General features: G+C 40.9%; 1 long non-coding RNA gene across 1 annotated transcript in view; it reads left to right on the top strand.

Annotated features, from left to right (window-relative positions):
* The window catches only part of LOC144079453 (uncharacterized), an 88,286-nt gene that overhangs the window by 21,062 nt on the left and 47,333 nt on the right, over window positions 1-19,891 (top strand). Inside the window, exon 3 of the long non-coding RNA XR_013301538.1 lies at window positions 13,753-13,830. This is a non-coding gene — a long non-coding RNA (uncharacterized LOC144079453). The remainder of the gene's footprint in view (window positions 1-13,752; window positions 13,831-19,891) is intronic.

A 19,891-nucleotide genomic window follows, 5' to 3' on the forward strand; every position in this document is an offset into this window, starting at 1 on the left:
GGGGAGACAGATGAGCCAGCAGGTAGGCCAGCACCCTGAAATGGATGTAATCGCCAATAGGGGTAGTTCAAGACCTTATTTCTCTAAAGTAACTACTGCAAATGTCAGTCGTGCAGTGTCCAAGTATGATATCATCGCAACAAAGAAATGACACAGATGTTTGTGACATGATTGAAAGTCTGAACACTTTGCTTGCACATGTGTCCTACTCTCCCTTTCCAGCTGTAGCTCTCCTACCGAGGCCTTCTCCTGGTAGCTATTATACGTGTGTGTGTGTGTGTATGTCTGGGTGGTCCTGCCCCCCCTAATAGTTTTATTCTGTTGTGCCGCGGCGCTGCCCCAGGGCTGGTGGAGGGGATTGATACAGGGCGGCGAGGATTGGGTTCGTGTCTGTTGAGAAAAGCAGACGATGGGGCTAATAAAGCTTCACGGGGTCTAGGCCCATCGCTCTCAGCACTTCCTCTACGCTGCCCTCTCTGCTCTCTGTTGCCCCTTCTGTCCGCTGCCCCTCCCTCGTAGGCACATGTGGTCCAATCCTAATGGGACCCAGCTGGACTCCCACCTTGTGGAACCCGGCTCGGGTGCTCCTCTCTGTGTTCTCCCTTGTAATACTCAACCACAGATGGCACACCTTCAGGGAACAGACTTGCCAACGGCGGCTGTGTTTAGCATCCTTCTATTCTGGTCTTCCTGTGCCTTTTGATTTTTTTTGTTGCTTCCCATGTTGTGGTTATCCTGAGGTTTTCTTCAGGAGTGGGACATCTTTGGAAATATTTGGCCCTGCAGACCATAGTCTTTTTTTCTTCTTCTCCTGTGTTAGTCCAGTCCGACCACAGCAAGTTGTTCACACATCAGGCTTCCCTTGGCCTTAATCTGTGCCTCCTATGCGGTGAGGTAGCATGAGGAAACATTTGTTCCCCAGACCGACTTGCCTTCATCTCTCTGGAGTCACACAATTGGCATGTAAATAGAGCAGCGCCAATGGACCGTCCCCAAGCTTTTATGGTACACAGGCAAAGTAAACAAACAAACTGGACAATTTCATGCACTTGCCTGTTCAGGGTTTCTCACAGTAATACATTTAGACAGGAGTTGCCAAGTTCCCTTGGTTGCATATAGATGGTTTACAAGAATAAAACTTTATTTGCCACTGCGTGTGTCCAGCAATGTGAGATCATGTCAATTTTTGCTTCACAAAGAGCTAAATTCCGGTGCCTGAGGCATATTTCTTTGTGGTTGGATACATTTCCACAAACACCAGGCATAACAATACGGTATAAAAAAAACTGTCCTCGTTACAGTCGCACACATGGCTGTCGTGGGTTTTTATTGTAATAAACACGGAGGAGAGACAGCCGTTTGCCACAACGTCTTATCATTGTCAGACCATAAGTAGATGTTCACGCTGAAGAATGGTTTGGGCTCCTGCGTGTGGTCCCTTTTGTGGCTCTTGCATATGGTGTCATAATGGTTCCCGTCCATGTCGGAGATGAAAGCGCGCTGGGTGCGGCAACACTGCCTTTGTGCTCTTGAATACATTACGGCTGACCAGATCCGTTCCTGTGATCAGAGCATGTGTCGGTACCGGAAAGTCGTTCCTCCTGTTCATCTATTAAACATGCAATCTTTGTTGATTACACACAAATTAGCTTATTCAATGCAAAGGGATTATATTCCATTTCGTTGGCAACAGTGCTGCTGTAACGTTGATCAAACGTATCAGAATGTCAGTCAGCATTTTAATAAGAAATTGTCTTTGTGGTTACTGTTTTGTGAATTAATTTTGGAGGGTAGATTTTTCATACAGTCCCACATATTATACAGTAACCTTATAAACACTTAAAGCGCTCCCCTCCGAACACTCTGCAAACATCATTGCCCGGATGAATGAGAATATTCACAGGCATCAATGCAATAGTTCAACTCTATTCACTCCCTGCAGCAAATCCAGAGTGATAAACTGCGTCAGTGGTCTGTCAAGCAGTTTGGTGACTTTGTCATCATTTATTTTTTTAGAATTCCTGATGGAAACAAAATATATGAATCCGTTAGGCAGGTGCTCATTGAAAATTGAATGACAAGAAAAAAAATCTTGAAAAAAACTCTAATATAGACCCTCCAGATAATTCCGCACTTTATTTTGAGAGCATGATAGCAGCAATCTATAGGGGCGTATACTTCAAGGATACAGATTTTTTTTTTGTATACAATCCTCTAGCAAGTTTTTATTGTACATTATATTCTCGGAAGCAATTGGTGGTGAGGAACTTTGAATTAAGGGGCGTCCATCCTAGGTGCTCCATTGCTGTCTATGTTCAGGCCTTTCAACGGTCTTGAGACCATGACTCTTGCCCTCCACCCCTTATGTCCACATGGAACGAAGGAGGCCCCGGAGTGTTTATGCGCGGCAGACGCCCAGGCTAAACAGGAAGGGACAAGAGACTGTCACTAGGGAATCTGAATGGAGACCCATTTCCACGAGTCCTGTCAGCTTGGATAAAGTTAGCTATTGCTCATTTGGAAGAACGTCAAAGTGAGTCCATCACCCAAACACCTCGAATGTCGGACTTCGTGTGGGTGGTAAATATCTGTCAGTACGAATCCCAAAATTTATTTGGGTTCATATTTAGCAACATTCATGCATCGTGGGTTCCCGTTTTCCCGATTGGACAACCCTAGGCAGACGGTGAAGCTACACTGTCCATGCATGCTAGGTTTTTTCTGCATGCTTTTCAGACAGAAAAATAAATACTGCCAGCGGTAGAGGAGAGGAAGGCAATTCTGTTTGAAGTCAGCAAGCTGCAGAGTGGAGTTTATAGACAGAAACCTGAACGCACCCTTGTTAAGAAACGTTAATATGTGTTTGTGTGTGGCAGCAATAACACAGTTCCAGAACTTGGCTCTGTATGTACACATCAGCCAGTGTAACCCTACACACCACGGTGATGATGTCAGATTTGCATTAAGCGAGAGTTCGGCCTCCTTTGCGCTTGTGTGCCATGTAGCAAATGCGATGTCGACTATTGTTTTTGCGGGGACCAACAGAAATGTAAACAGCGGAAGGTAGCGGCTAAGGAAGTATCAAAGAGCAGAGACTCCCCATGCATGTGTATGTTTGTGTGGCAAAGGAGATGACGACATTGGCGGTAGAGCAGCCAGTGAGTGAAAGGGCTCTGGTCAGTGTGAAGTCGAGTCTGTCACACAAACGTCAGACTGCTACATGCACGCCAGAATCACAATAGAGCACTCAGAAGTCCGTCACTGGCATGGGACTGAGCAGTGACTGATGGTGGTCTGCCAAGAGCTGTCAGCTCCATGGCAGTTTAAATGTTTAAGCTCTGCAGCCTGGGAGGCTGAAAGTCACAATCGTAGTTAATTTTGGCATTGGATTTCACATTACACTTGAAAGCTTTTCCGCTCGGCTTTCATTAAAGAAAAAAGAAATACTAGCCCACTGTTCTTTCTAGAAAATATCTCTACATTATAAAAACACATTTGTAAAATGTCAAGCACATGGCATAGCAACAGGTGGCACGCTAATCCATTACGAGGAGATTTTAGCCCAGAAAGGGCAATGACTGATGTAAAATCGGAGAAAAAGCACAAAACATTCCTGGATATCACAATTAAACTGAACGTGTCTTTAAAAAGTCATTCACAAGCAATAGAAATATGAAACAAAAACACCCAGTCATGTGTTAATCCCATTATTGAGCATTTTAAAAGAATGATGAAACATTAGATTTAATCAGAAGCACTGTTTAGATAATGGAGTTGAATCAAATACACCCACATACTGCACATTTTCAATGTACATTTCAAAGTCGTATAAAAGTATAAAAAGTCATATCCCGGCTAGGTGAATTCTAAAATATTGCACAGAATTCTATAATATTGCACAGAATTCTGAAATTTTGCACAGATTCTAAAATATTGCACAGATTTCTAAACATACAGCACATTTCAATGTTAGTGATTAAATATAATGTTTTTTTCTTGATAAACCCCAACTTTTAGTTGGTGTTGTAGACACAAGTCTAAAAAAAATTTCAAAACCTGCCAGGCATTTGGAGGGCAAACAGATAAACAACCTTTCGGACCACTGGTCAAATCGGGGTGTTCATTTAACCCACCATGAAAACCACTGCAGATGCTGGTAGAATATGCGCACAAAAGGCCGAAGCTGCTTTTGAACTGGGAGGCCTTGGCCCGTCAATATTGTAGCCCCCATCCACACTGCCAGGCATTTCACCCCCTTTCAGTCCCATTTTTATTTCAAATCATTACCACAAGCTGTTGGCAAAAGAGCATTTCTACTATTTCAGAAGGGTAAAGAGCTTTTTGAGTGTCAGCCATGGAAAAGTGTCTGTGTGCAGATGGCAATAGTCCAAGAAAAAAAAAATCCCAACAAGCATCCATGACCTATCACTTTTACAGTACTATTTTATTAAGTACTTTGTGTTGGCTCATGATGAAATTTCTCATCAGTTCCCCTTTTTCACTCCATCAGAGGAGGTGGTCCTCGCCTTTACTGATGGCTGTCTTTGATCCACCTCTCTCTTCTGCTCTATGATTCATCCTCCTGGTGCACACAAAGAGCGATATACCCCCCCTCCAAACACACACACCTAAAAAAAATGCAGCTGCCTTTCAGGGCCAAGCGTCAGGCTGTTGAGGAAGGAAGACCACATAAGAGGAGCAGGGAAGCAAAGGGCTAGAAGAGCGGAGAAGAGCACGCAGTTTCACTCACCTCTGCCGTCCCGAGAAGGCCTCGTCTCTCTGTAGCGTACCTCCAGAGGGTCTTATTCAGAGACTCACCTAATGAACACTCCTGCCCTCATTCAGCCCCACAATGGAGTCCTCCACCGCCATTGAGCTTGCTCACAATGGGGAACATCGCTCCAATTAAACCCCCGAGACAATGAGCTGGGGTAGGTGAAGGGGTGGAGGTGTGTGGGTAATATCTGGGCGCATTAGGGGTCGAGCTGGGGGGTCAGCAGGGTAATGAACAGGCCCGAACCAGCAGACCTCTTCGGAGGTCTTCTGAAGTGCCTTCGCCTCTGATGTGCTATTTGGATCAGTAAGAAGCAATTAGGTGCCCATTCCCAGCACATCCCCAATCCTTCTCCTCCCCCAGAACCATGCAATGTGTTTTTGGGAGAGGAATGACAACAGCAGAACACTGTCATGCAACTTTAAACTAAAACTAGTGTTCAAAAAAGGACTTTATGTAGGACTGAACAGGAAACTTTAAACCACAGTAACAAATGGAGGGTTTTTTGTGCACCTTTTAAACTGAGCCCAACCATAAAAATATGATCTCCGATGAAAACAAGTTGACACAATTGTTGTTTTATACTGAAACTGGTCTCTGTTAACAGGTCCAAACACATTTCTTACAATCACCAGCGATAGGAGGAAAAAAAACAATAGATGGGACATTCTCTGTATGCCTTGTGCATTGGGATGTAGAGCTTCCATAATGCTCTTGTCTTATTATTGACACTGTGGCTCAAAATACAGGGTCCTTCAGAGACATGACATTTGACAGAGAGAGATAGCAAAGCCAACAAAGGGCAGGACAAAGGCCGGATTTGTTTTATGATAATGCGGCTCATACACATGAATGAATATGGCGGAGTGGTGGTGACAGATGTAAAGGTGTTACGGGTCTGCATAGCTAGTATCTGTCCCGTTTTGTTTGTATGTATGCCCATAAGACTTGCATCGGCAATGTATGCGTGTCCTCACGCGTTGGTTCGCTCAGTTGCATGTGCATGCATTACCTCAGCAAAGTCCACTGGTGTTAAGGCATTTATACGTCTCTATCTGCATGTGAATGCTCCCAGTGGGCCTGAAAAGTCAATCAACAAGTCTGTCAGGGGAGCATGACACGCTCTCTGCACAGGGATCAATGGCTCGCTCTCCCTCCAAGGACTCTTGCTTAGCTGGTGGGGGCATCTAAATCTATACAAAGCTTTGCGAATCCCTCGTACTGCATTGACGGCTGACTGATGTGTGCAGGTCTTTGTCTCTAGTCTGTCTCGGAGTGTGGTCTCATGGGCTAAAATGCTTGTTGGCAAGTCAGAACGTTCAACCCTAAAGCTACTTTTTTGGTTGCTAACCAACTTTAGATAGACTTGATGCTATAACTCAAGGGTGTCAGACTCGGGTTGGTTCGTGGGCCACTTTAACGTCAACTTGATTTCATGTGGGCCGGACCATTTTAGATATAATATTTAGATTTTTTTTCATAAATGGATTAAAAGAACTGGATTAAAAGCCCTGAATATTCCGTTTTTTATAGATCTAAATCAATGTTTATTTTAGCTTTTTTTAAAATATATTTTTAGATTTTACAAAATGATTTTTGAACTAAAAACACAGAAAAAATGGATTCAAAAATTACAATTATTTATTTAAAAGGGGGAAAATCAGGAAATTGAATATACATCTATACTCTTCATTTTAATTTGATCATAAAACAGAAAGTCGGCACATGATTTATTTTCCCGGGCCACACAAAATGATGTGGCAGGCCAAATTTGGCCCCCCGGGCCGCCACTTTGACACATGTGCTATAACTCATGGTTGTGCAAACTTCACATATTTAAAACAGACATTTTGTCTACGTTATGTCTGTCTACTTTATGTAGGAAATTTTGGATGATGTAAAAAAAAAAAAAAAAAAAAATAGAATTATTACTATTGATTGATTGATTTTCTCACAGTGTTGCTCAGGTCATAAAATTAAAAATTGAAACAAAATGAAAATCTAATAACAAAACAATGGTTTATTAGATGGCACTATTGAGTAGATTTCTAACATTGGTCCCAAAAAGATGACCTAAAGCTAGAAACAAGAACAACAAAAGTTGCAAATGCTCAGATTTCCATAAAGCTGCTTCTTCCAAATATTGCTAGATTTGGGTTTAAGTCTGTGTTTTAGATTGGTGACCCTGGAGCAGATTCCTTCTTTTTCCTTCTTCCTTCATACCATTTAAGTAAAATTAGCTAGCGTTTTCTTTCAGGCTTTTTTTTTTAAATGACCCCAAATGTGTTCTCCTAGTGAACTTCCAACCCTGACCTTTCAATGCACCGACCCTTTCTCTCCTGAAAGTCATGTTTGTGTGCAACTAAAAAGGAGCATAAATACCCAGTAAAATTCAGAGTCCCACTCGAGTGGAACCAATAGTTGCAGTAAATCAGAAGTCAAGCATATGAAAAGTCCCACCACTGTACGGGAGCTGTGTGTGTGTGTATGTGAGTTCTCTATTAGTGCAGGAGAGTGTGTTTTTGTTTCACCGATCCAGTGTGCAGCTCTCCACTCAATACGGGAGGGTGGCCTTGCGCTCTTTTTTCCTGGCTATTCAAACTGGCCAGTACTTTTTCTTAGCCGTGTTGCCACAGACCTCATTTTCTCTTCCTCTCTGGTTCCTGTGGCCTCCCAGACCTTCCTTTTAGCTGTCAAGACATAACACTGCTGAGGGACTGGGGATGAGGGTGGAGGGGGGAAGAGGGTGCTGGATGTTTGGAGGTGTATGGTGGGTATCATGTTCGCTCTCTCTTTCCTACTACAGATTTATGGTGGCTCAAGCCTTTTCTAAATATTTGCCTTTCCCCCTGTACTACAGGAGATTGATGGCCTTTGATGTTTGTGTGTGTGTGTGTGTGTGTTGTTCACGTCGTAGTTGTGATCAGCATCATTGTTTGAATGAATTGACAATTTAGTAGAAATATCACAGAACATCAAGGTTCCCAAATGACTGTAAACAGCAGACATTAGAATCATCTGATTGAATGCTTTCTTTCCAACTAAGTAATGGCATCATTACAACATCAGTTTTGAATTTTCATGAATCCAGTATACAATTTTTTTTCTTCTAAATCCCTTTTTTTATATCTAAAAGGTTACACATGTACAAAAAGCATTCCTACTGATGTGAACAACATGGCTGATGTACTAGTTTATAAATGCAAAGTCACTGTTGCCATCTGGGCAACTTTTATAAATCTTTAAACCATTGTTTCTTTTTACCAGAAATGATAATAACTTATTTTCAGCAATAAATGAGCAGAACCATTTTCAAGTCGTTACACACAAACTCAACCAAAGTTGAAAATGTGTGCTGGTGACTTACCCTGATATAGATTAAATATAGTCAGATTATATCTTTATTTGAATGATAAATATCACCCAGCCATCACCTAACCAAAAATTGAAATAAAATAAAAATAGTTTTTTTGGTCTTATGGTGTCCATCCGGCAGACATCTGGTCTAATTGCTCCTTAAAACATTTTCAAGGCAACTATGTAAAAAAAAATTATAAACAAAATGTGCACTGACAAGTGAGCCCTTTATTTACAGTAAAATATGGAAAGTGGTTTGCAAAGGGGATTTTAACGGATAAACCTAAGCTGGGCTGATAATAATAATTCTGCACAGAGTCAATCAAAAGTCACAAAACCATGTTATAAAAGCTACATCTTAAGCACTCTGATTCTCCTTTTGTAAATAATGGGTCTCATATTCCCATATCAATTTCTCCATCCAACAAATGTTGAATCATCGAGTCTAATGTTGCTTTGCTTACATTAATAATAATAATAATAAACGACAACAACAAGTAGGGACATGCACAAATAACAACAACAAACAAAAAAATAAACTGACATATAATCAATACATAATAAATAATCAATGAATAAGTTATAAATAAGTAGTCAACAGTGTGTTCACAAATAAACAGGCCTTTAATTGCCTTAAGTAGTTTGTTGTGTGTTCGTATTTTTGTGCCAGCTTTAAACCTGCAGCCTCTAAAATTCAGAGATTCTCCATCTAATATTGTAAAATCACATACAGCTAATTTGCTAATTTTGCTAAATTGGAGATTTAAAATAAATAAATAGAAGTTTTCTACACGTGTACTTTTGCCATGACAATGTGTTGCAATCCTAACAAATACAAACAGTTCAATCCTGGCTCCCATTTGCACCCCCCCTCGTCCCCAAGCAGCCGTTTTTAAGTCACGGAAGGGGGGAAAAAGATAGGGTTAGAGAGGTCGCATGGGTGACAAACGGTCAATTTCGCAGGAAACTCCCAAGAACATTCTTCCTCAAATTATGCTATTAGCTTCTTGGGGGGAAAAGAGAGTGAGAGAATGATGGAGGAAGAGGGAAACAAAAACAGGCATGGATCGTATGTGTTGGGGTCGGAGGAGGGGGCTCGTCTTAAAACAACAGATAAAGAAAGAGAAAGGAACTTTGTAACCATTTGGCCTCCTGCTCTTTGGCGGAATGTGGTTTGGTGGCATCTACATGTTTGTAGTGATTTATTGGGGCTGGCGTTTCCCCCGCTGTCTCACTTGAAGGCCTCGCTGAGCCAGGAAAAGGCCCCAAGTCCAAGGAGACAGTAAGCCTCAAGTATTCTCCTTTTCCTCCTGCACCTGTTCCCATGCTGGGCAAATGTGAGGCTGGATAGCCATGGTGATATTTTCAATATGATAATGTTTTTGTTGTTGTGCACAAGCAGCCTAGCAGTTGTCGTGAATTTGTGACTCAACGCCAAATGCAATAAAAATGTCAGTTTAGCTTTATAGGGCCGCTTTCTTCATGTTGTATTCTTGTCCGACCTTCGTATTAAATATGAAAATGTCAACCCTAACATATGGCAACTTTAGTAATATACTATATTGCATTATTCGCTCTAGCATTCCTGTCAATTTATACGTTTTCATGTGTTTTGGATTGGATTGGATAACTTTATTCATCCCGTATTCGGGAAATTTCATTGTGACAGTAGCAAGAAAAGGCATTGTTTTAAGTTAGACAGTACAGTCACAGGCCGCAGAACAACAAAGCAAAAGCAAAAAGCACAAAGTACAAAGCAAATCAAAGTCAATACGTTTTTCGATCATTTCAAATTATGTACACCATATAACAACTTTTGTACGGGAAAAATGTTTTTTTTTTTTAAAGTACGTTTTTTTGTGAAACTGATCTCGTCATCCCCATTTCGGCTCTAATCCAGATCGTCTCGGGCAGTGGTAGCAGATGAAAACGTCATATTTGATTGCGCATCAGTAAGCAATGTACCCAGACAGTCAAGATGTGAGCGTCATACATGACATCTACAGAATCTTGAATTTAGTGCATACTGATTGGGCACCCCGTCCACTTTGGAGAAAATTTTAGACTTGAGTGTGCCCTATGTGAGTAAATATGTGTCACGTTGCATTCGTACGTTTTTTTATCGCTTAAGGGGAATTGCAATCATTAATAAGGGGAGCATTTGGCTGAGGTTGACAGGTATGCTCCAGTAAGATGAGGAGGTTCTTAAAAAACAATATGAACCTGAATGACATAATTGAATACCTTGATTTTTTTTTATACTATCATTGTTTGAATTCCACCATTTTCCTGGACTTAACATTTCTGTGATCTTTATCACAAGGCATTGCATATCCATATATGGATTTGTTTTTTCATATGAACCATATTGCCAGAACTTTGTTGAAAAGAAACAGTCACTTTGAAAAGACAACCAGGATGGTATTATTTGTTGTGTAACAAACAAACGCATGAATATCCGCTTGGCCATAGAAATCATGTTTTTCTGCTTCCGCTATAACAAAAGTGAAATTCCTCTCCGAACGTACTAATAATAAATACATAAATAAATGTATAAATAAATAGAAACCGAAAATGGGAAGGGAATTAATGCTCCTCTCTCATTCTAATCAAAGTTCCAATTGCTCTCCTTCTCATACTATTTAACCCTGCTGTTCTTTGGAGTAAACCCTGGTCATTATTTGAGGAAATACGCGATGTAAAAATTCATCTCTAAATGCTAGTTGTGCTTTGCCAGGTTTCCCAGATGGGGTATGACTTTACTCGGAAATGATTGCAATAAGACTAAGTCCAGTTATTAAATAATAAGTGCTGTACTTGAGCACAGTCTGTCATTTGAGGTGGGGCTTTGCTAACTATAGTCGCCCTGATCTCGGACGGATGGAAGAAAATCCCATGACGACGCATGTAAAAAAAGCAAGGGAAGGCGTAGAGAGAGGATGCGAGCGAATGTAACGGCGGCTGGAAAGTTGCTGTTTCTCACTCAACCATGAGAGGGAGAGACAAAGTTATTTCGGTTGTGCCAGAAAATGTGTACGTATTGTACCCTTGTGTGTATGTGAGTGCCTTGACAGCGGTTGGTATATACAGGAAACCACAGAAAGCTAACATTTACTCCCATAAAAAGAGAGGAAGTTTTGCTCCACCTGCCTTGACAATCACAAAGCGTGGTGGTCAGAGAAAATAACTAGTGATTTCTACGTCCACCACTAACTTTATAAACTGTCTGACCCTGTGAGTGTGTGTAAGGGTGAGATTAGGCACTGTGTGAGTCATAGTAAGACTGCAGGTGATTGGTCAGGAAGTGGTCATGTTATTATCTTTAATTGAGGGGTAATTGTAGACCTGAGTGTGCCGTACTGTACGCCCGAGTGTGTCTGTGTATCTTTCTACGTGTCTGTGTTTGTGTTTAGTTATATGCAGGTGGAGGGGTTAATTACATTGAGGGTTTGGTCTTGCTTTGATTAAAAACATAACGGAGTAAACACTGGGTTTTAGTGGGCAGTGGTTTTAGTGCGAGGTGTCCTATACATGTGTGGATGTGAGATATCAGACTCGATTAGTGGTATTATAAACAATTTTGGACTTCATTTCTGACTTTAAATGTCAACACATTGTGGTAAAAGCACACCAAAGCAAAAGACCACCCCGAAGGATTTTTCCTTCTTTTGGAGAGACAGAAAAGTTGCCATTTCTTTTTAATCCAGTGTTTTATCGCATATTTTGAAGTACTGTAACCAACAATACAGTGTAAAATGGATGTTTATTTGTATTGTCAATCCATTTTTAAATAGAATTTTGGACTTATTTTTTTCATATTTTGGAGCTATAAATCTAGCAAAAAAAAATGTGAGCTTCATTGTTTGCTCAGAGGTTTTTTTTCCCCCCTTGAGCAAGTGTATGTGTAAACATTCCAGAGAGCCAGAGAGAGAATTTATGCACATTCATCAATCTGCACAGTGAACCTCAAACATTTACACACAATAAGTAAACAACAATTCAAAGGTAATGACCTCCAACTGAGACAATGGCTTCTTTTCTCTAACTCGGTGCTATTCAAGGTTTTCATAGCAGCTTCCACACCCAAAAATAATTCCTCTAAATATAGTTACATTTTAGGCTCAAATCATGCATCATCAGAAATGAGGCAGTTTTTATTCCTAAAATTATACCTGTATGTATATCATATATTTTATTATAGTACATTACTGTAACATTTTGCGTGTTTTTTTTCTGCGAGCTCAGGTTTCCACCCACAACCCCAAAACACGCACGGTAGGCTGGTTGAGCACTCTTAATTGCCCTTAGATATGATTGGTTGTCCTTTGTCTCCTTCTGCCATGCGATTGGCTGGCCATCTGGTGCCCATAGTTAACTGGGATAGGCTCCTGCACCCCACACGACCCTTGTGAAGATGAACAGTTCGGAAAACGAATGAATGAACATCAGCATAATGTGCAAAGGTTGTGGCTACGTATGTACCCTAAATTTCCGATTATATGCCATTACTGAACCAAAAATACATAAATCGCTTCTCTTTTTTATTATTATTATTATTATTTACTTGACAGATATATTAAAATGTGTTTTACTACTGATGGTGGCCATTTAAACATTGAAGGAATTAATTCACCTAAGATTGGCCGGGAACTAATTCCGGGTGTATATATTGCTTACTGCCTATACCTAGCTGGGATAGGCTCCGACACCCTTGTAACCCTCATGACGACAACCGACAAAAAGGAAAGAAATAATTCCCTTTCCATTTTTTTATATGCATTTTCTGCCAATTTTGAATAGATGAGCTCATTAACTCCATTACACTGGGGTGAGTTCTCTTCCTCCTAAGCACCCCCATTTTAAAGTGGCAAGGAGAAATTCACCTCCTTTATTCCTTTTTTTTATTTTTTGCCAGCTTCAACCCTGGCCCTCTACTCCCTGTGTATCTGATGTGTTCTCAACCACTTTGAGCTTAGATCTAATTGGGGGCAATCATTCAGGTAAAAAGCCCTCGACAATGATGCTACCCCGTTGCGTGTGTGTGTGTGCATGTTTGCTTGTACTTCTGTATGCTTTTTTTTTGTGTCAATGCTGCCCAACCCCACCAGCTTTTCTCATTTCTCCACTATGATTAAAATGTTGCACTGATCCTGTCTACCTTACTATTGCCCCAACAAGCCTTTGTGTTGCAGAAAAGCGAACATGAGAGGCAGGTCAGCTTCTGTTGTTGACTACCACCATTGTTTTGCCCCTCTGTGAGCACCTCCTTAACACCAGGAGGCTCCAAGTTCTCCACTTTTCACTCCTTAGTCCCACCCAATTCTGCTCTGACCCTGCACCAGCTAACCTCAAGCTGTGCTGAAAACAGCCTCTTGTGACCTGTAAATGTACCAGTTAAAAATGAAAAAAAAAACCTCTTTGTTCCACGCAGTTGAAATACAAGACAATAACATCAGATCCACTTCAGTTAAGCGCCGACTGAAATCAACCTTATTTTTAGTTCCACAATAGTTGATTCTAACCAATTATTTTGATAGGGGAAATGATATTTAGACTGATAATATACATAAGAGTAATACAGCACTGGGAATTTAATATTTACTTGGCTCTCTGTTTCACAGATGCTGCCCAGAATGAAAATAAATAAATAAACGCTGTTTGAGTCGTCATCAGCTGAGGACAAAGGCAACAAGATGCAGGTAAGCACAGTTTTGATCTCAGTTGCATTTCCTGACTACTTTTTATTTTGGGTAGCTTTAGCTTGTATTGGAGCACCCACTAAATCCCCATGACACAAATCCACTTAAAATGGACTGTTATTGTCCAATCTGGTCCTTGAAAGTATATAACTGTAATATATATATGTATATGCATGTACATATATATACACATATATATATACATATACATACATATACATTTTGGGGGGGTTGTTGTTGATGAGGATAATTTCAAAAAATTGCATGTTGTTCCAATGACTATCACCATTGCTATCTTGTTGAAGAATAACCAAAAAAATTGACAAGTTTGACGTTTTAAACTCCTTGAGTGCTCCAATAGTATTACCACCGTACATTCAAACCTCTCACTGTGCCACGACTTTACCCAATTATTATTTCAAAGGGATAAATGGAGTATTAATGGAAAAGGTCTTGCACTTTTAAAGGTAATAGTCTGAATTTTGATGCAGTACTCTTTTTATGCTTTTTGGGTTATTTTCATGTCTGCCTTTATATCTGCTCTTTCATTCGTTTTTTTTTGGTAAAGTCCATACTACTGTTGCTGTATAGTCTGTCAAATTAAGATGCCTTCAATTCATGGTCCTTTAAAAGATCCTCGGAAGAAAGCTTACCGGAAAAAAGATTCAAGTCCATTGTGTTAGCACAATTTATTGCTGAACTGGGCCCCAAAGCATAATTCAATTAACGTTTCCCACACACTAGAAATCTGCAGCAGTTTTTCAATTGAGCAGCGGAACTATAAAATATGCATAGCCCTCCACATAAGGAGCTTCCATTCCACATTTGGAAGAATAGTGCTAGGGGAGTGGTTATGGGGGTGTTTTTTTGTTGCAGAAGTTATAGTTAGGGGTGACCAGAGGCTAATCGAATTGGACAGGCTATTATCGAGTGATCCAACCCCACTTGGCACTACTCTGGTCTTCATCCCGTTTGTACCCTAATCACATCCCTTTAGTTTCTTCTCTTCATGATATGTTTTTCCCTCTTTAAACTTACTATCGTTGTTTAGTGTCTCCAAGGTATTATGGCATTCCTTGCAACTCTCTGCTCACCCACAATTCTTGGTAGTTTTGACATGGCTTGGAGTTTAGAGGTCGCCAGCTGACCCCAAGTTCTCTAACTCTGTCTCCCCGTTGCTCCATCGATCCTACTTTCTCAGCGACTGTGAAGTTACTCCCTGGGGACTACTGCTGGCTTGATTTTTATGTGTTTGTGTGCGCCTCATGTGTCCGCAAGGCCAGAAAATGAAAAGGTGGAATGTACCATAGCCAGAGAAATGGTACCACTTAGGGAGTGTTAGGTAATATAGAGTTTCACAAACTTTTTCGGGTCAAGACCGACATTTGAAATTTGGTTTATCCGTAGTTTTTTCTAGTTGTTTCCCAAGGTATTTTCGATAATTTAGATTGAGGATTATAATAGATAAAAATAATGTGACATGAGGACAGGCAAACAGTATAAATTTGTGGAAAAAAATTGAAATGACATTGACATATGATACTTTCCTGATTTATTGTGGAAACGACAGGCTCGCTAGATGTTATGAATTGTGCTTGATTAAAGTATGAAATGTGAATATTATTCATAGCCACGTTCTGCAATTGCCCACACAACAGAAGTATCGCCTTCAAAAAAACAAACTAGTACATGTCTTTATATCTGGTCACCATTGGTTTTGTCTCTATTTTGTCATTTTTTGTTCAATTTTTTAAAACCTTTCTACTTATGTCATCCTGGTATTTTCAACGGACGGAGAGGCTTTATAAATAGATGGTGAATAGTTGGTTTTAGCACTTTTAGGGGAGTATTGCATTCAGGGTATGCATGTCTGCAGACATTTAGGATCAATTTCAGTCACCAGCTCACTCCCAATTGGTGCCCGACTCACTGCTGCATTCAACACACTGGCAGGCCAAACATTAGCATAAGTAAGACCTCTACTGACAATTCCCCGCAACCCACCCCCCATACTTCTCTCTTCTCATAATGCCCCCTTCCTAGGCCGCTCTCTTCTGCAATCTCTCCCTTGTTCTTTGTCAATAACGGACTCTCCATCATCCCCCTTCTGACTGTCCCTCTTACAGGGAACACATCATTGTCACGGAGAGAGCGAGATGACAATAATGAAGCGGCCGCAAATCACACTGATTGTTAGTGCTGGACCCGCTGGATGGCTAGAGAGCTAATGTAATTGTGCGAGCCCTTGTCACTGTTGATACAGGCTCTTCAGAAGGTGGGTGATTTAGCTAAAAGCTATCTCTAGGCCAAGTAATTAGACACACCATTCATCGCGTGGCATTAGCACAGGCTACAGCCACCGTGCGTGAACGCAAACACGCATTTCGTAAAGGTTTTATCACGCCACTCAGGGTGTTAGTCAAACCGTTAAAAGGAACACGCCGTTCGGAGTAGGGAGCGGGCGTCAATTTGTATGGCTCTTTCTACTCGTATCTATTTTGTCAGGCATCACAGCTATTGCCCGTTTTTCCCAACTGACACAGGGCCATCCATGTTGGAACTGAGGTAGTGTAACATACTTGACTTGGCCAGGGCAGCCAGTGTTTGCCGTCTGCGGCTGTGATCCGTGCTCCCCCATTAAATCAATTAAACCGATTCGACACTCGGCTAGAAACAGAGAGGGCAGAGTGGAGGAGGCACTGTGCCCTCCTGTTCAACATGTACTCCAGTGGCATTCTAACCTAACACCCATTGGAATTAGACAAGAGAGCGTTGGATTGTTGAGCTATGCTCATTTTGGGGGAGAAAAAGGCCTTCTGTTAGGGGAACATTTGAGTTTAAGCCTTTTTCATGAAAAAAACATTCGCCCATTTGTTGTTTTGTTACACATTTAATTGTTGTAGATTGAGTTGGTCTATAGAATATTCAACGTTATGGTTATTTAATTGGGTAAGCATTTGGAGAGAGATCTTCAGATCAGGGGTTTTGTTATCTATGGCTGTACATGAAGGTGATATTTAATTTTTTACCTAGATGGGGCAGGGCAATGCATGCTGTACATCTAATTGTGTCGCTTGGGGGGCATTTGAACTATTCCCACCTCATCCAGTTTAGTCCTGAACTTCACATTGGAAGACAGAGCAGGGATTGGAAGCCAGAAACCTACTTCTTCAAGTTTTAACGACTATGCTGTGACCTAAAGCTAAAACCTTTTTGTTAAAGAATTTTTAATTAAGGTTTACCTTATTTGTATGAGAGACTATACTTTTCCCGTTGACCTCATGTAGCTTTCATGCTCAGTTCTAACATATGAGCATTTCTTTGATATAAAAGGATGAGGTCTTGACACCTGCCACAGCATACTTATGTTCCAGAAAAGTTATTTTTTTCACTTGAGGAGCCATTTCTATTTATCCACTAAACTTCATCCACCATTGGACGTTACCCAGCCAACTCTGCCAGTCATTATAATCTCTATGTACAGTACACGGTTTCTTTAGTTGTCAATGGGCTGTTTAATAGGGGGTGTCTATAAATGAGGACTGATCTATCTATATCTGCACTGTAGCTTGGAGTAGTAGTGTTTTCCTAAGGCTCAAGCCAAGTGGAAAGCTCTAAAAGTTCCTCTTAAAATGCATCATTCACTCCTTCCACTGTTTTCCACACCCCGCCTTCTCCCCCTGCTCGCCCCTGTCTTTATGGGGACACCAGACTCCCCGACAGTTTGTTTTAAATTTGACCATGCAGATGTTTCTTTGGGTGACTGACTTTTATCGTTTAGAAAAAGATTATATCAGCTTTCCTCCAGATTGTGTTACCATATTTAAAAATGACTTGAGTTTGGAAGGGAAAGCTTGGATGCAATGGGAAAGGGAGAGAGAGGGAGAGAGGGGGGTTGTAGAACTCTAATCCGGGGTGTTCCTCTTGGTCCCAGAGAATTCCTGAGTAGATGGAGAAGATGATCAGGGAAAAGAGGTTGGAGCTCACAGCAGCCAGGTTTGGCTTACAGCATTAGACACAGATTCCTTCTCATTTTAAAGGACAACACCAGCATCAATTTAGGATATTAGTTTTTGATGGGCAGCTGCAAAACAGTGGTGATGGGGTAGGGAGTAAAAAGTCTATAGAATCCTCTTTCTCCATTTCCTCTGGCAGCTATCCGGAACAAAAGGTGAAATGTGTGCAGGAGGTTCTGGAGAGACTTTGACCAAGATAGGAGACGAAGTAGTTAACAATAGTTACTGAATTTAATGACTTTGTAGTCAGTTGATCTTCAGGCAATTCACTGTTTGCAAAGTTTTCAGGGTCGGAAAATAACTCCTTACGACCCTGCATCTTGGCATACTTACATTGAAAGCCCTCCATTTTGTTGTTTATTGTTGTATAGACTTGAGCTGTACAGGAATTCTGGCCATAAATTCATCCAGGCGAGTTGAAATTAAACTGCATAAAATACAATCTGGCCTATCGTTTACTGTTATCTAAAGTCAGACAGCCTGCTTCCGTATCAATGCCACAGTAAATCTAATAGGGCTTTCATCCACACTTTGACAACAGCCAAAACCCATCAACAGCAACTTCTTATGTTTCCCTATGAACATATGCAGAATAAGTATATTTGAAAGATTAAAGCGCTGGAAAGCAGCCATTGAATGTGGCTTTTACTGCAGGTTCAAATGAGTTTAATCAGAAATGAAAAGAGGGTGACAATGCCCCTCTCCCCATCCCTCACAGATATGGCTAGTTTTTCCAAATGTATTCATTAAACCCTGAGCTTCTGTTACACCCAAGTTTTGAAAATTTGTGAGCTATCCAAATATCTGTCGCAGTACGCACCAGCTAACTTTTTGATGATCTGAAGGATTCCTTCACTGGCTGCATATGCTTTTAACTGTAGACCCAATGGAACAGTTCCACAGATCGACGTTGGGATTCCTGTGACAATTCAGTAGGAACAGCAGTGGTGGCTGGGGTTAATTACTGTTAAGCTTAACTGTCCCTCAGTTCCAATTTTCATTCTGGCACATGGAGCACCATCAAAACAGCGCAAGACTTTGGCCCTCCACTTACTTGCATTATGAGAGGAAATTGGGCTTAGCGCTGGCAAATTTCCTGCTGGGCTGGCCCGCTGCCGTTGAGGAAATACACTGGAAATGTTAAATGAGACAGTGACTATACTGTGTGTGAGATAGGGAATTTCGACTGGTGGTTTTCTTTTGGGGTCCTCTGACTACGCTGTGTTGCAAGCCTTTTCTCAGATAATAAAAAAAATCCTTATCTGGTTGCACATTTACCTTTTATAAAGAAGGGTTCAACTTGGGCAGTAAAACTGTTTTTTCTTGAAATGCCTTCAAAAGTTTCCTTTCTTCCGAAAGTGTCATATGAATAATATTTGTCAATTAGCATAGCACTGCAGCTTACTGGTTAGGGTTTCACCTTTGTTGCAGTTCTGAGGTTTAGGGTGAGGGTATACTTTTATGTTTTTTTTAATGACGTCAGTATTTTCATTTAAACACCCAATTGGTTGGGTTTACTACATCTGGGAGTTTGGAAAGAAGCAATAATAAAAATTTAGTTCTTTAGCTGTCATTTAATTCAAACAGTGTTCTTATAATGATTCATCAGCCAAGAATAAAAAAGTTCTTAACGTTTTTGCAATGGCCAAAATCAAACTGTTTAATTGTGGAAGTGGGAAAAAAATTGTAAAAGAAATGCAAAGTTTTTTTATTTACCTTTTCCTTGGTGATGCGACAGATGCAAAATTGTCATTATTGTGGTCTTTTTTTCCGCACCAGCGGCTCTTGAAGTCGTGCCTGCCTTTCCTCAATTCTTTGGGAAGTAAAGATTGGCACTTTTTGTAGTAATGTCACATGTAGACGCCAACGTCATTGTCTCCAAATAGATGAAAGGGGCATCTTTGCCCCGTGCTATGAGTGGCTTCCATCTTTTTATTGTGTTCTTTTGGCCCCTCTTGGCTACTCAGAGATGAGGAAGAGATGGCAGGCGAGGGAGATAAAGAGCCTGCACCTCCGCCGCCTTGCCTTCGCTTTGTAGACCTCTC

This window comes from Stigmatopora argus, chromosome 8 (assembly GCF_051989625.1).
Source record: "Stigmatopora argus isolate UIUO_Sarg chromosome 8, RoL_Sarg_1.0, whole genome shotgun sequence".
Classification (NCBI taxonomy): domain Eukaryota; kingdom Metazoa; phylum Chordata; class Actinopteri; order Syngnathiformes; family Syngnathidae; genus Stigmatopora; species Stigmatopora argus.